The sequence below is a fragment of the Myotis yumanensis genome, unplaced genomic scaffold (genome assembly GCF_028538775.1).
Source record: "Myotis yumanensis isolate MYYU_CA2020_CCGP unplaced genomic scaffold, mMyoYum1.0.hap1 SCAF_6, whole genome shotgun sequence".
In the NCBI taxonomy this organism is placed as follows: domain Eukaryota; kingdom Metazoa; phylum Chordata; class Mammalia; order Chiroptera; family Vespertilionidae; genus Myotis; species Myotis yumanensis.
The window spans coordinates 981105-998351 of NW_027223757.1; positions in this window are offsets into that span (position 1 = coordinate 981105).

The following is a 17247-nucleotide window of genomic DNA, read 5'->3' on the forward strand; positions in this document are numbered from 1 at the left end:
TGCCTCGGCCACAGTCTGGCCTTCCCGGCGAAGCAGCAAGGAGAGGACAGAGGCCGCACCTCCAGGTCTCAGCGAAGCCCACACTCACCTCGGGAAGCAGGTGTCGGTCACAGACGGCGGCACCAAGCTCTCCTCCAGCTTCAGAGACGAAATCGTTAGGTTCTCTCCCTGAGGTGGCCCCGGGTCCTCCTGGCTGACGGGGTAGACGGGTGGGCGGGTGGGCGGTGCTGCCCGCAGGGCTCCTGGCCGGACGCCGCCCGACAGACCGACCTCCGTGAGCCTGCTGGGTCCTGCACCCACACGCTGGGCCGGAGCTGCCTCACCGCAGCTTCAGTGCCTCCACACGCTCTTCAGATCAGAGAAGGGGCTCAGAGGCGGAGGAAGGAAGGCGGGTTTATGTAACTAGGTCACTCGATCATTTCAATTTCGATAGAAATTTTTTTGTGTGTTTCAGAATTATGCGTCTGTGGAATGTTTTTTGCTGCTTCTTGGAAATTCCCAAATCACTAGAATGATAATGCGGTTCTCTGAAAAGTGCCCACTCTTCCCTAGCCCACTCGATCGCCAGCTCCCCCATTTCTAGTCCTTAAAGGGGCGAAAAGCCGGAGAGCGACGGGACTGGGGCTTTTGTAGGTGACAGAACAGGGAGCCGAGGCCACCGTAGGGCAGGCCTGCGACCCCGCGGAGGCCTAACGGGCTGTGAAGGAGAAACGCGCGCTCGGGGTGGAAGCAGCAGCCGCGCAGCCGTGGCCACTGGAGTCAGCTGACCCCTCCAGGGCCGCTGAGCGAGTGTCCGGAGCCCCGGGCACCGTGTGGCTGGTGCGGGGAACAGCCCTGCGCCGTGAGGGACGCTGGGTTACCTCCGCCACCAAGTCCCACGTAAGCCCGAGCCAAGCTGCAAGTGCCCCCAAGAAAAGCCCCGCATTGGCCCTCGGCACAGAGCCCCCATGACGCTGCACACGTCTGTGGTTTGTCTTCTGATCGGAAGCAGCCTTGTTGGTGCTCCATCAGCCCTGGGTGAGACCAACGAAAAAGTGCTTTTCACAGCCATCATCTCATTTAACACCGACAGGCCGTTCTGGTAAAATGTTTGCAGCTGAAAGGAAATGACCACATGGAGAGGTGACGTCGCTTGGCAGGGGTGCCTGGATCAGACGGCGGTGCCACCATGAGACCTTCCACACCCCCCCCCCCACCCCGTTCATTTGTTCTTGCAGCAAAACTTACTGAGCACCTACTGTGTGCTGGGCACCTACTGTGTGCTGGGCACCTACTGTGTGCTGGGCACCTACTGTGTGCTGGGCACTTCTCTAGGCAGAGGGGTTGCGGGAGTGAACACAATGGACAAAAGCCTTGACCCCAGGGGTTTACATCCCAGTCATGGGAGCTGGGCCACAAAAAACATAAACGAAAAGATGTACAGCATGGCAGACGGTGATAAGGGCTTTGGAGGGAAATCACGCGGGAGGTCGGGTGGGCGGTGCTGAGGCAAGTTTAGGTGGAGCCCTGAGGTGGGAGTGAGCCACGGGCACCTGGAGGAGGAACATTTCAGGTAAAGGGCGGCCTTCCCGAGGCGGATGCCTGGCGTGTTCGAGGCCAGTGCCGCTGCGGGGAGCCAGAGGGAGGGCGAGGGGGACTGAGGTCAGAGAGGTGGCAGGGGCCAGGCTTGGGGGCCTTGCAGTCCCTCAGGATGGCTTTCCCTTCTCCCCAGGGCCCGAGGGGGGTCGTGGAGGGCGTGAGCCGCATCCTCTGCCTTCCGTTCAAGGCGATTCCTCTGGTGGCGTGTTCAGGTGGGTCAGGAGGAGCCAGGGCCCTCCTGGCAGGAGATGGTGGGTCTGTTTTGGAGCTCAAGTGGACAGAATGTGCTGCCAGACTGGGGATGGGGTTTGAGAGAAAGGGAAGCACAAAAAAATGACAGAGAGAAACATCCGTGATGAGAGAGAATCACGGATGGGCTGCCTCCTGCACGCCCCACACTGGGGATCGAGCCTGCAACCCGGCCATGTGCCCTGACCGGGAATCGAACTGTGACCTCCTGGTTCATAGGTCGACGCTCAACCACGGAGCCACGCCGGCCGGGCCGCCTACAGGGCTTCATATGAGAGAAGAGCCAGCCCCAGCTCGCTGAGGTTCCATCACTCCTATTTGGTGTCGGACACGCAGCACAGCCAGTCCTGCCCACGCCGGTCCCCATGACGCAACCGGGGGCAGGGAGGCAGGCAGGGCGGTTGTCGGCGAAGGCAGAGAAGGCGGAGAAGGCCGCCTCCGGGACTGTGGCCACACAGGTCACGGCGCGAAGGGCGTGGGGAGTCCATCGGAGGAGGCGGGAGGCAGGGAGGCTGAGCGCAGACCTGGGCAGAGGGGGCCAGCGGGTGCAGGGTCTGGTCTGATTCACGGGCGAGGGGAAGGGGTTGGCCTTTACCGAACGTTCCAGCAAAACCTTTTCTCCCTTTCGTAAGCGAGACCACAGCTGGCCTCACAGAGTGTGACCTCCATGGAGAGCCCGGGGCAGGGACAGGACGGGCTCCACTGATGGGACGCCCCATGGTCCCAGCGTCCTGCCCGTCCGGGCGGGTGCCACACAGACACTCGGGGAAGCGTGTCCACAGAAGGAACGATGACACGTGTCCCGGCTCCGAGAAAACGGCGAGAAAGCACGGAAAACGGGGACAAGACGGGTCGGGACTGCCCACCCTGGCGCCATCCTAGCACGTACCTTTGGTAAGTGTTTCCCTGAGCATTTGGGGGAGGGGGAGGGGGAGGTAACTGCTGGGAGCGGCACCGCCAAGCAGCCAGCCCATCCCTGTCCCTGCGGCTTCCCCAGCCTCACGGACAGACGGTGCGAAGTCTGAAGGCGAGACCCGATCTGCCCTTTGTGAGGGCCCGGCCCATCGAGGTAACGCTCCAGCTCCTCACACATCAGCTTCTCTTTCTCTTTTGGGTGAGTCCTCCCAGCGAGTTTCAGTGGAACCAGAGCGTCGGCTGCCGCCGCCACGCTGTGCAGGTGCCCAGACCTTGTCCATCTTCCCACGGACAGTTTGTAGCATTTGAAACCGCCCCCACCCCCACCCCCACCCCCACCCCCACTCCCACCCCAGCAGCCGTGTCCCTACGGTTTCTGGGGCGTTTGTGTGTGAGGAGCGTGTTTAGACCCACGTGTACGTGACGCCGTGGTGCTGGTCTCTGTGTGGATTCCCTCACTTCACACAGGGCCTCCGAGAACACGCGAGTGCGAATGACGGGACTTCCTTCCCGTAAATCCCGTTGTGCACGCTCCTGGCCAGGGAGCCTGGGTGTGTCCACGCCCTGCGGCCTCGCGTGAATAATGCCCTGTGAGCTTGAGAGGAGGGACCTGGCTTAGGGTTTATCTATTTCCTCCAGGTTGTCCAAGGTTTTGGTGAATAATTGTTCACAGTTGTCTCCCAGGATCCTTTGTAATTTTGTAGAATCAGTTGTAACAACTCTTTCTTTCTGATTTTTAGTGAGTCCTCTCTCACCGCCTGCCCCCCCCCCCCACACACACACACACTTTTTTTTTATAAGTTTGGATAAAGGTTTGTCTATTTTATTTATTGTTTCAAAAAACAGCTCTTAGTCTCACTGGTCTTTTCTATTTCCTTGTTAGTTTCTATTTAACTTACGTCTGCTCTGGTCTCGCTAGTTCCTTCCCTCTGCTAACTTTGGGTCTGGTTTGTTCTGCTTTTCAAGTTCTCTGAGGTGTAAAGTGCCTTGAGGTGTAAAGCTGGGCTGTTTATTTGAGATCTTTCTCTTTTCTGAATGTGTGTGTGGATCACTTCCCCTCTCAGAGCTGCGCCTGTGGTTGAGCAGGCGGCCGGATGTGATTTCAGGTTCTGGACGCCCAGTGTGACCGGGAGATGCGTGTCCGCTGCTGTTGGGTGCAAGGTTCTGAATACATATGTCTCTCGGGTGCATCTGGTCTGATGTGCAGTTTAAGTCTCACTTTCCTCATTGATTTTCTGTCTGGATGAGGTATCCATTGTTAAAAGCAGAGTATTGAAATCTCCTGTTATTACTGTCTTGCTGTTCATTTCTCCCTTCAGATAAGTTCATTTTTGCTTTATATATTTAAGTGCTCCTATGTTGGTTGCATAAATATTTATAACTGTTATATCCTTTTGTTGAATTGACCCCTTTATCCCATGTAATAAAAGGCTAATATGCAAATCAACCGAACGGCAGAACTACCACTCGCTACGACATGCACTGACCACCAGGGGGCGGACGCTCAGTGCAGGAGTTGCCCCCTGGTGGTCAGTGCGCTCCCACAGGGGGAGTGCCGCTCAGCTAGAAGCCCTGAGCTGGGCTCATGGCTGGCGAGTGCAGTGGTGGTGGTGGGAGCCTCTCCCGCCTCCATGGCAGTCGGACCTCCCCTGAGGGCTCCTGGACTGTGAGAGGGTGTAGGCCGGGCTGAGGGACCCCCCCCCCAAGTGCACAAATGTTGTGCACTGGGCCTCTGGTTATCCTATATAATAAAAGTCTAATATGCTAAGTGTCCGGTCGTCCTGTTGTTTGTTCAGCCACTCAAAGCATAATATGCTAATGATATGCTAAGGCTGCTCAACTGCTCACTATGACGTGCACTGACCACCAGGGGGAAGACATGCCGACCGGTAGGTTAGCTTGCTGCTGGGGTCTGGCTGATCGGGACTGAGGGAGACAGGCCGGACATGTCCTGGAGCCCTGCCACAGTCCCTCTCTGGCTGGACAACCTCCTGTGTCCCTCCCCAGCCCCGATCGTGCACCAGTGGGGTCCCTTGGCCTGGCCTGCACCCTCTCATAATCTGGGACCCCTCAGGGGATGTCGGAGAGCCGGTTTCGGCCTGATCCCACAGGCCAGGCGGAGGGACCCCACTGGTGCATGAATTCGTGCACCAGGCCTCTAGTTATATAATAATCTTCTTTGTCTCTTGCTACAGTCTCTGGCTTGAAGTCTATTTTGTCTAATATAATTATAGCTATCTCTCTGTGTGTGTGTGTGTGTATATATATATATATTATTGATTTTTAGAGAAGATGAAGGGAGAGGAAAAGAGGAAGAGAAACATCAATGCGAGAGTAGGACATCGATAGGCTGCCTCATGCATGCCCCTCTACCAGGAATTGAACCAGCAACCTTTTGGTGAAGGGACGATGCCCAACCAGCTGAGCCACACCAGCCAGGGGCTGCTTTATTTTTAAATTTCCACTCACATGGGGCATCTTTTCCCACCCCTCCACGTTGTCTACCTCTGTCCTTAAAGCTGAAGTGAGTCTGTTGTAGGCAACATGTAGTTGGATCTTATTTTGTTATCCATTTGTCACGCTGTGACTTTGATTGAAGAATGTCGTCCATCTGCATTTAAACTCATTACAGACAGTAATAGAAATAGTTGTGCTTGTGGCTAATAATTCTTGTAACTGCTTTCTGGTTGATTTGCATTCCTTGGTTCCTTTCTTCCCCTTTTTCACTCTGTCCCTTCTACTTGACGATTGCGTGACTGGCATGCTTAGATTTCTTGCTCTTTATCTTTTGTGCATCTACTATAGACTTCTGTTTTGTGGGAACCATGAAACCTAAAGCACCGTATATTTATAATAGTCTATTTTGAGCTGATAATAACTCAGCTTTGAACACACACCAAATCTCCCCTGCCCCACATGTTTATGTCACAGTTGGCATCTTTTTACAATGGCTATCTGCTAACAAATTATTGTAGCACAGTGACTTAATGCTTTGTCTTTCTTTTTTTATTTTTGATTAATCTTCACCTGAGGATTTTTTTCCATTGACTTCTCTTTTTTTTTTTTGAGAAAGTGGAAGGGAGGGAGGAAGGAGGAGAGAGAAAGATAAACATTGATGTGAGAGAGACACATCAATTGATTGCCTCCCATACATGCCCAACCAGGGCAGGGATTGAACCTGCAGCCCAGGTATGGGCCCTTGACCAGGATGGAACCCGTGACCCTTCTGTGCATGGGCTGATGATTGAAATCTCCTGTTATTACTGTCTTGCTGTTTATTTCTCCCTGCAGCAAAACTTACTGAGCACCTACTGTGTGCTGGGCACCTACTGTGTGCTGGGCACTTCTCTAGGCAAAGAGCTAGGGCCAGGGCTTAATACTTTGTCTTTTAACCTTCCTACTAGAGTTATAAGTCATTTACCCACCATCATTGCAACATTCAGGTAATCTAAATTTAACTATACATTTATCTTTACTCATATGTTTTCCTGTTACCGATTAGTGTTCTTTTGTTTCAGCATAAAGAACTCCCTTCGGCACTTTTTGTAAGGCCACGTTAGTGCTGACTAACTTCTTCAGTTTTCTTTGTAGGCAAAACGTTTATCTCTCCGATTCTGAGGACAGTTTTGCCAGGTAGAGTATTCACGGTTGGCAGTATTTTTTTCCAGCACTTTTAACATATCATCCCACTGCTTTCTGGCCTGAAGTTTCTGCTGGAAAAAATCTGCTGGGCGTCTTACAGGGATTCTGTCTACATAAGAGCAGGCACACCATCCTGTTGCCACATCCATGGCCAAATCAAGTCTCAGGCCACGGCCGATCCACTGTCCAGGAAGCCACGTCTGCCTTCTGACGGGAGATCTGAGAAATCAGAGAGCAAAGGGCAGGGGTGCTGGGGACCCGTCATGGGGAGCTCTGGGGCCCCCAACCCAGGTCAGGGGGCGGGCTACAGGTGTCTACACTGACCGGACAACAGGGGATCACTTCTCCAGGTCCGGGCACGTCCTAGAAGTGATGTGAGCTGCATTCAGGAATGCCACCTGAACGCCTTTCAAAAAGGAATTATAGCCCTCGCTGGTGTGGCTCAATGGATAGAGCGTCGGCCTGCAGACTGAGGGATCCTGGATTCAATTCCAGCCAAGGGCACATGCCCGAGTTGTGAGCTCAATCCCCAGTAGGGGGTGTGCAGGAGGCAGTCGATTAATGATTCTCTCTCATCATTGATGTTTCTAACTCTCTCCCCCCTCTTCCTCTCTGAAATCAATAAAAATATATTTATAAAAAAGAAAAAAGAATTATAGGCCGGCTGGTGTGCTCAGTGGTTGAGAGTCGACCTATGAACCAGGAGGTCACGGTTCGATTCCCGGTCAGGGCACAGGCCTGGGTTGCAGGCTCCATCTCCAGTGGGGTGTGCAGGAGGCAGCCGATCCATGATTCCCTCTCATCATTGATGTTCTATCTCTCTCTCCCTCTCCCTTCCTTTCTGAAATCAATAAAAAAAATTTTTTTTTAAATTAAAAACAAAAAGGAATTATAGGAACTATGTGTGTTTAGTCCCGAAACGAGAAAACCAGGGACCACACAGGATTGCATGTTCACCCTGTGAGGAGCTCTCCTGTTGGAGCAGCAGGCTTACTCTCGGTTCCCCAGTAGGCCCAGAGGCTGGCTGGGTGCGGGAACTGTGCTGGGCGCGGAGACCGAGGCAGAGGGAGGGGAGTTCCAGGAGAACCACGGACCCAGGGAGACGCAGTGTTACTAGCAAATACTTCATCTGAGCCCTGGCTGGTGTGGCTCAGTGGATAGAGCATCAGCCTGCAGACGGAAGGGTCCCGGGTTTGGTTCTGGCCAAGGGCACGTACCTCGGTTGCAGGCTCCTCCCTGGCCCGGGCCCTGGTTGGGGCTCCTACAGGAGGCAACCAATCGATGTGTTTCTCTCACATGGATGTTTCTCTCTGTCTTTCCCTCTCTCTTCCACGCTCTCTAAAAATCACTGGGAACATATCCCCGGGTGAGGATTCACAACAACAAAATAATAATAATTCATCTGACCCAGGTGAGTCCTGAGGCCTCTTGGGGGGTTCCTTCCCGGGTGGGCCTGGAAGCGGGCCTCCAGGTGTGGGTTTGTGGGAGCCCATCCCATCGTGGGTTCCTGGGGAAAGGCACCCACAGACTGACAGAATCTCCAGTCCCACACGACCATCACCTGAGCATCAGCCCCAGCTGCGCTGCTTGGTAAGTTGTTTTGCTTCACTAACCGGTGAGAAAGGGGCAGCGAGGGTGAAGTGACTAAGGGTCACGTGAGACCAGTGGCTAAACTGGAAGTGAAACCGAGAGTGTGGGCGCTGATCCATGCCGGCCACACCGGCCCTGCTCTAACCACAGCCCGGGGCGCCGAGTGCCCTGAGTTCTTGGTAGTCGCTGCTCCCGCGGGGCAGGCGGACTGGGCTCCTTACAGGAGAAATAATCGACTTTAGGCGAAGGCACAGCAACGTGGACAGAGCCGGGTGACAATTCAGAGCCACGGGGTGCAGGGCCCTTGTCCTTGCTGTTTCTCCGCCAACGATGCCCACCCCCCCCAGGCGTCCCCTCAAATGCTCGGCCTCCCGCCCTCCTGACTGACTCTGGCTTCCCGGCTCCTGCCCGTCTGCCCGCCGGGCACCCGTGCGTGTCGCCACACTCTGCTTTGCTCACTGCGGACTCCCAGCCGCCTGGCACGAGGGGTCGCCACCAGCCGGGCCCCAGAAGTGTGTGCTGAGGGGACGAATGATGAACGGAGCCGGGACCGGCCTGAGCGGCCGAGAGCGTGCTCTCTAAAGGCTCGTCTCCCGGCAGCAATGTCTGGGGACCCAGCGTGGGCCTGTGGCTGATGCAGAGATAGGGCCGCGCTGCAATCTGGGGCAAGCAGCTCTGTGACTTGTCATCTCAAAAGGGAAGAGGTTTTAACTTGAAAGAGATAAAAAGTAGGTGCCTTTATGTGGGACACCTGTGTGATTCCGGGGGGGAGGGCGGGGAGGGGGGGCGGCACTTCCCGTCCTCGCCTGGCTCGGTCCCCCTGCACACGGCCACCCCTGAGGGTCTCGGAGACCCACAGGCGTCCGTCATGGGGTTCCTCCCTGTGGCGGCACCCGAGGCCACTTCCCACTTTTCAGGGGAAAATGGGCCACTCGGCCCTGCCGGGGGCTTCCTCTCGGAGTGGAAACCCCCCCGGGTTCCAGGACAAGGGGTCCAGGCCGAGCCCTGGAAGTAGGTGACTGTTGGGGGCGTATGGGAGGCAATGGACGGATGCTTCTCTCTCCCCTCCGTCCTCTCTCGCCGATCAGTAAACAGACCCTCAGGTGAGGGGCTCTCGGCACCCGGACAGTGTCCGCTCCCGTGTGACTGGCCACCTGCTTCGGCCCAGGGACCAAGGCCACAGCATCCCCGGCTGCAGGGGGGCGGGGGGGGCGGGGAACGCCTCCGCGCACGGCAGGGGACACCTGTCAGGCAGGAGGCTCACTGAGGGGCTGCAGAAGGGCCCAGAAGGGCAGTTCCCCCCAGGCCCTCAGGGACCCCGATCTTAGCTGAACTTGGGAGCACTGATTAAATAAGCTTCCCCCCAAATCAGTCCCCTCTTGACTCACACTTGCGGTTTTCACGTAAAACAATGTTCATTGATACCAGCAACTGATCTGAAATGACTGTTTTAAGCCTAAAAAATCTGAAAACTTCAAGAACAGATGGGCCTTGTCGTCTCCTTTCCATCACACGAACTCCGCCTCCGCCTCCGCGGCATGAGCCCGGACTTGCTTCTACAGGTGTGATAAGCCTCATTTACTGCTTTCTTTCAAAGAATTAATTATGAGAAAATCATTTTTAGAATCTACTTTATTTTTGCCTGTTTCTGGGGCTTCCGTTGCTTCGTGTCGATGCACATCCCCACCTGGTGCCCCTTGGCTGCGGCCCGAAGGACTGCGGGGGAAGGGCATTGGGTGTCACCGTCTGCTGGCAACGCGCCGTCTCAGGCTCTATTTGTCTGAACAGCTAAGTTCCTGCCTTCAGTGCCGAAAGCTATTTTACCGGGTGCCCAGCTCCTGCCTTCACTACTTCAGAGGAGCCCAGCGTCCCCTGCTCCCTGGCACACACTGGGCAGGGCGCGGCGGCTCTGGTCTTGCTTCCACAGGGAAGGCTGCACACCCTCTGGCTTGGTCTTCCACAGTCACTTATAAACGTCGCGGGTGGGTTACTTTGACTTTTTAAAATTATTTCTGTTCTGTTTTGCATTGATCCTGTTGGGGTTCTCTGAGCTCATGGGCTGAGATTGGCGGCCCTGCATTACTTTGGGGAAGGACTAGCCATCGTGATTTTTAGACCTTTCTGTCTTTTCCTCGGGGACTCTGGCTGCATCCACGCCAGGGACTCCTGCTGGCTCCTCTCCTGTGTGCAGCTCCGCCCCGCGGCGCCCAGAGCTCTGAGGGGCTGGGAACGGCGGTGGCTGGCGCCCGGCTTCTCGCTGTGAGGACGGAGCGATGCTCTGAGACGTCTGCGTGGGAGAGAGCAGACGCCGGAGGCCGCACAACGCTGCGCACGGTGGCATTTTTAGTTTTGCCTGTTTACGTAGCAGCTTTCTCCGTCGTCCTTTCCCCCTCTTTTTGGTTTGTGTTTTTTAAGTTTTATTGGGACGTGATTCCCATATCACACAACTCATCTATTTAGCGTTTATGATTAAATGGGTCCCTGGGACATTCACAGATATGTGTGCCCACCACCATGGTCACATTTAGAACATTTCGTGACCTAAAAAACACCTTGCCCTTTAGCTCTGCCCCCACGCTGCCACCCAATGTACTTCCTGTTTCTATAGATTCACCTATTCTGGACCTCCAGGTGAATAGGGTCATAGTGCGGACTTTATCTTTTCAAATTCCACCAAGTTAAAACGTGTATCAGTACAGATAATAACATGGTAAACCTGAAGGTAAATATACCAATAATTATATTGAGTATTGATGGTCTAGACCAGGGGTGGGCAAACTTTTTGACTCGAGGGCCACAATGGGTTCTTAAACTGGACCGGAGGGCCGGAACAAAAGCATGGATGGAGTGTTTGTGTGAACTAATATAAATTCAAAGAAAACATCATTACATAAAAGGGTACGGTCTTTTTTTTTTTTTTTTAGTTTTATTCATTTCAAACGGGCCAGATCTGGCCCGCGGGCCGCAGTTTGCCCACGGCTGGTCTAAACACACCAATCAAGACAGAGATTGTCAGAATCGATTTAAAGAGAGAACCTAACTCTTTGCTATCTGGTCTAGCCACACAATGAAAAAGTATTTGGCCAGAGAAAGGAATAAAGTACTGCCCTGGCTGGTGGGCTCAGTGGTTAGAGCGTCGGCCCGAGGACCAAAGGGTCATGTGTGCGATTCCGGGTCAAGGGCACGCACCTCGGTTGCAGGTTCCACCCCTGGCCCCGGTCAGGGTGAGTTCGGGAGGCAACCAATGGATGTGTCTCTCAAATGGATGTTTCTCTCCCCCTTCCTCCCTTCCATTCTCTCTGAAACTCAATGGGAAAAGTATCCTCGGGTGAGGATTAACAACAGCAACAGGAATCTGTCGATGTGCATGTTCTGCTGGATTGGGAAAGGTTTTAGTCATGGTTTCTTCTGCACACTCTTTCCATCCTCTCTGGGTCCGATGACAGATGTTAGCCCTTTGGGCTCCCAAAGTGCCGACTGCATTTGCTCTCTGTCCTTCAAATTACATCACTCTGCTGATCACATGCGAGCTCCCGGGCATCACCCTGTCATCTTTGCTCTGCTGCTGACTTGCTAGTAGCTCTTTGACCAGGATTAGGGAACTAGGAGTATATTAATTTTTTAAATTACAGAAACAGTTCCGCCCAGGGTCTTAGCATGGTTCATTTTTGGTGAAAAGAGTTCTTCTCAGTGGGTCAGGAAAAGGAAGTGGAAATTCCGCCTTTGGTGATGGCAACGGCCATCCCTCCCCCTCACTTCCTTTTACTATTTCCTTCTAATGTCTTATTTTAACTCTTCAAGTAACTTAGTAACATTTGTATTTGACTGAATCCCTCTAACAGGAAACATTCTACTACATTTATTTCTATTTGTCACCTTTGGGAATAAAGCAAATAACAAGAAAACAGCTTAATAGAAGGGACTTTTGTAAAACACCTGGCACGAGGTAGATACCCAGCGGTATGAACCGCATGAAGGAAGGGAGGGAGGGAGGGAGGGGTGGATAGATGGGTGGATGGATGGGTGGATGGGTGGGTGGGTGGATGGGTGGGTGGGTGGATGACTGGGTGGGTGGATGGATGGGTGGGTGGGTGGGTGGATTGATGGATGGGTGGGTGGGTGGGTGGATGGGTGGGTAGATGGGTGGGTGGATGGGTGGATGGGTGGGTGGGTGGGTGGGTGGGTGGGTGGATGGGTGGGTGGGTGGGTGGATGGATGGATGGGTGGGTGGATGGATGGGTGGGTGGGTGGGTGGATGGGTGGGTGGGTGGATGGATGGGTGGGTGGGTGGGTGGATGGGTGGGTGGATGGATGAGTGGATGGGTGGGTAGATGGGTGGGTGGATGGATGGGTGGGTGGGTGGATGGGTGGGTGGGTGGATGGGTGGATGGGTGGGTGGATGGATGGGTGGGTGGGTGGGTGGATGGATGGGTGGGTGGATGGGTGGGTGGATGGGTGGGTGGGTGGGTGGGTGGGTGGGTGGATGGGTGGGTGGGTGGATGGGCGGATGGGTGGGTGGGTGGATGGGTGGGTGGGTGGATGGATGGATGGGTGGGTGGATGGGTGGGTGGGTGGATGGGTGGATGGATGGATGGGTGGGTGGATGGGTAGGTAGATGGGTGGATGGGTGGGTAGATGGGTGGGTGGATGGATGGGTGGGTGGGTGGAAGGGGGGGTAGATGGGTGGGTGGATGGGTGGGTAGATGGGTGGGTGGGTGGATGGGTGGATGGGTGGGTGGGTGGATGACTGGGTGGATGGGTGGATGGGTGGGTAGATGGGTGGGTGGGTGGATGGGTGGGTAGATGGGTGGATGGGTGGATGGGTGGATGGATGGATGGGTGGGTGGATGGGTGGGTAGATGGGTGGATGGGTGGGTGGGGAAATGGTCCTTTTCCTCAAAGCACAGTGTCACAGCACTACTGCATCGACCACATGCTCCCAGCTGTAGCCAGCACACTATGAAGTGTATATCTACCTTTTTTTTTTTTTACAGAGACCGATCCTCCTCCGTTGTGTGGCTTCATGAGGCATAGAAATATAGGCCACCTGAGCATGCATGCCACAGTAGGAAGCTGTGCAGAAGTGATCTTGTTATTTCTCTCGAGAGGCTGGCTTTTCCACTGCGGTTTGGCCTCTGTGGTTTCAGACTCGTGTGTATGCCGAGCGCGTTCTGTTATGTAACAGACGCCCCAGCGCTGGCCCTCACTCACCGCACCTGAAAGGGAAGGCCTGGCTGACAGGGTGACTCAGGGACAGAGTCCCTCCATCAGAATTCTCTTTAAATGAGATTAGAAAACATTGAAAACATTCCCAATAAAATTAAATTCTACCTCAAAGTGAAATGGAATCATTTTAAGAAGATCCGCCGTGCCGCTTCTTTAAGGCTTTAGGGTCTGAATCGGAGCTCGTCCCCCTCCATGTCGATTGTTGTTCCCGTCTCGACCCCCCGGAGCAGCCGGAGGAGCGCCCACCAGGCCCACGTGCTCCCGTTGCCCAGCTGCTGCCCCAGGTGTGAGCTGTCGCCCTACAAAGACCACAGAGAAAGGAGCCGCGAGGCAGGCGCCTGGGCGGGAGCTGTGGGAGCAGAGGCCCTGCCCCCAGGAGGCGAGATGGCTGGATCTCTGTCTGAGCCAGAACCCAAGTCCTGGTGTGGTAAGTCACTGAGATTTTGAGCTGACTGCCAACAGCAAGAGAAAAAAAATAGACCTGAAAACAGAATCAGATTTCAACAATAGATTTCAATACCCCGTTTTCAATGATAGAACAACTAAGAATAAAACCAACGTGGAAAGACGCTAGAACAACACTGTACACCAACTACCCTGGAGACACCCAGCGCGCTCCACCTAACAGCAGCTCCTCATGCTTTTAATTTTCTTTTTAATTTCAGGGAGGGAGGGAGAGGGGGAGGGGGAGGGGGAGGGGGAGGGGGAGGGGGAGGGGGAGGGGGAGGGGGAGGGGGAGGGGGAGGGGGAGGGGGAGGGGGAGGGAGAGGGGGAGGGGGAGGGGGAGAGGGAGGGGGAGGGGGAGGGGGAGAGGGAGGGGCGGGGGGAGGGAGGGAAACATCCATGAGGATCGGCTGCCTCCTGCACGCCCCACACTAGGGATCGAGCTCACAACCCGGGCATGTGCCCTGACCAGGAATCAGACTGTGACTTCCTGGTTCACAGGTCAATGCTCAACCACTGAGCCACACCAGCCGGGCTGAACTACACATTCTTCACACGTTAAGTGCCCAGACTGTTTTGTCTTCCGGACAGAAAGTGTAGTGTCAGTCACCGGTGACTGACATGGCGCTTAACGTGTTAAGTGCAAACACAACACACTCCACGTGCAAATCCCAGCCGTGGTGCGAGACACTGCACACCTACCAGAATGGATGCCCTTCGGGAAGCTTCCTGCATGCTGGGGCAGGGAAGGGGGGGCGAGCAGTGGGTGCAGAGCACCCAGTTCTTTAGGTGAATCATCACGTGACTCAGAAACTCCACCTCCATGTGGGTCCCCAAGAGGACAGGGAACGGATGTCCACGGAAAACGTGGGTGCGGATGTTCTTAGCATGTTACTCAGAACAAAATGTGGAGACAACCCTGGTGTCTACTCACCACGAATGAATAGATCCAGGATGTACTAGGTGCACCGGTTAACAATGCGGATTTTGTCATCAAAGAAAACACGATAATTTCAAGAGAAACATCAAAAGTGCTTTATTCAAAGTAACGTCCATCGCTAGCTACACATTCCCCCATCTTTTAGGTAATTTGTGGAGACTGTCCCAAAAGAACTTTTCTTGTTTTGAGGCAAACCATTCAGGACTCAATTTTCCAGTTCATGTATGTTTTGAAGTGCTGCTCAGAAAGTGCGTGTGCCATCGATCGGAACAAGTGGGAATCTGAGGGAGCAAGGTCTGGTGAATACAGCGGGTGGGTTCATACTTCCCAGGCAAGATCTTTTAACGTGTCCTTCACTGGGTTTGAAGTGTGTGATGGTGCGTCATCATGAAGCAAAATTACTTTGCCATGTCATCTGGCCCATTCTGGTGGTTTTACGATCAAGGCGTGGTTCAAATTGATTTTTTGTTGTCGGTGGCGATCAGTATTAACGGTTTCACCTGGTGTTAGAAGCTCATAATCCACCGCACCTTCCTGATCCCACCAATCCCAGAGCATTGTCTTCTTCTTCTTCTTCTTCTTCTTTTTAATATATTTTATTGATTTTAGAGAGGAAAGGAGAGGGGGAGAGAGAAACATCAATGATGAGAGAGAATCATTGATTGGCTGCCTCCTGCACGCCCCCGTTGGGGATCGAGCCTGCCACCCAGGCATGTGCCCTTGGCTGGAATCGAACCCAGGACCCCTCAGTCCGCAGGCTGACGCTCTAACCATTGAGCCAAACCAGCTAGGGCAGAGCATTGTCTTCTTTCTGAAGCAATTTGGCCTTGCAGTCAATGTTGATGGTGGACCTGGATCAACCCATGATTTTGTGGGTTTGGGATTCTCAGAATAAATCCACTTTTCATCGCCAGTCACAATTTGATGCAAAAAAGACTTACTTTCGTGCCGTTGAAGGAACATTTTACTGACGACTTTTCGGTTTTCCATTTGTCTTTCGTTCAGTTGATGTGGCACCCACTTTCCTTCCTTTAAAATCTTTCCCATTGCTTGTAAACGATCGGAAATTGTTTGCTGAGCAACGTTTCATCTTTCTGCGAGTTCTTTTTCAGTTTGACATGCACCTTCATCCAATAACGCTTGTCATTGTTGGTCTTCAAACTTTTTCAGTTGACCTGGACGTTCTTTGTCTTTCACATCGAAATCATCACTTTTAAAACGTTGAAACCCGTGGTCACAAGTATCTTGAGATGGAGCATGTTCACCATAAGCTTCCCTAAGTATTGAGTAGCAATGTTTTTCAAAATAAAGTAATGAATTAAAACTTCCCACAAACGCTCGTTTTTGGGCACAAAACTTAACATTTTTAAGTGTAAAAATATCTATGATGTTAACACCTTCAGAAAATTTGACATATGAAGTTTTGAAGCTTATTATCAATACAAAATAACATACATGTCAAATTGCATGTATATCAACAGATGTGTAACTCCATCTAGTGAAAAAAATCCACATTATTAACCGGTTCACCTGGTGCATCCACACTGGGGGATACTATGTAGCAACAAAAAGAAACGGATCAGGAGAGATGCTACAATATGGGTTAACCTAGAAAACACTGTGTTAAGTGAAAGAAGCCAGTCATGAAAGGCAACATTGTTACATCCTATATAATAAAAGCCTAATATGCTAAGTGTCTGGTCCTCTGTTCAACCAATCAAAGTGTAATATGCTAATGATATGCTAAGGCTGCTCAACTGCTCGCTATGATGTGCACTGACCACCAGGGGCAGGCGCTCCAACCAGTAGGTTAGCTTGCTGCTGGGGTCCGGCAGATTGGGACTGAGTGAGACGGGCTGGATACACCCTAGAGCCCTCCTGCGGCCATTCCCCAGCCCCGATCGTGCACCAGTGGGGTTCTTTGGCCTGGCCTGCATCCTCTCACAATCCAGGACCCCTCAGGGAATGTTGGAAAGCCGGTTTCGGCCCAATCCGCAGGCCAGGCCGAGGGACCCCATTGGTGCATGAATTCGTGCACCAGGCTCTAGTGTCGTATAATTCAGTATAAGCAAAGTCCAGTACTGGCTAGTCTGTAGCGACAAGAAGCACTGTGTTGGGGAAGAGGGCGGTGGAGTGGAAAACAGGGAGCAACTGCAATGCGTATGAGGTTCTTTTCTGGGATGAAGACGGGTGGCGGTGACAATGGCACAACTCTGGGAACAACCCCAAACTGCTGACCTGCACACTTCACCACTCACCGTGGACGCCCGGCCTGCAGTGCCCTGCACAGGTGACTTATCCTGTTCTCCTGGGAAGAGAGTGACAATGCATTTTGGGAGCTGAATTCCAATTCAGTGTAAGCCTCCCGGTGCACCCTGCTCTCTCACAGTGCGTGGCTTTCACGTCGCCCCGTGGGTGCTGGGGAGCAGGGGTGGGGTCCTGGCTCAGCACGGGCAGAGGGACCCGGGAGGAAGCAGATCTGAGATGGTTACGCTAAGACTTTAGGGAAGTGACACATGAGTGGGGCCTCGGAGGAGGAACAGAAATTCATGGGAAACTGATCCAGTCTCCTCCTTCCCACACATCCAAGCGCAGCCAGGTCCCAACTCTCCCTGTTGGAGAAAATCGTGACCATTTCCTGGGTGTGCGGTTCGCCCAGGACA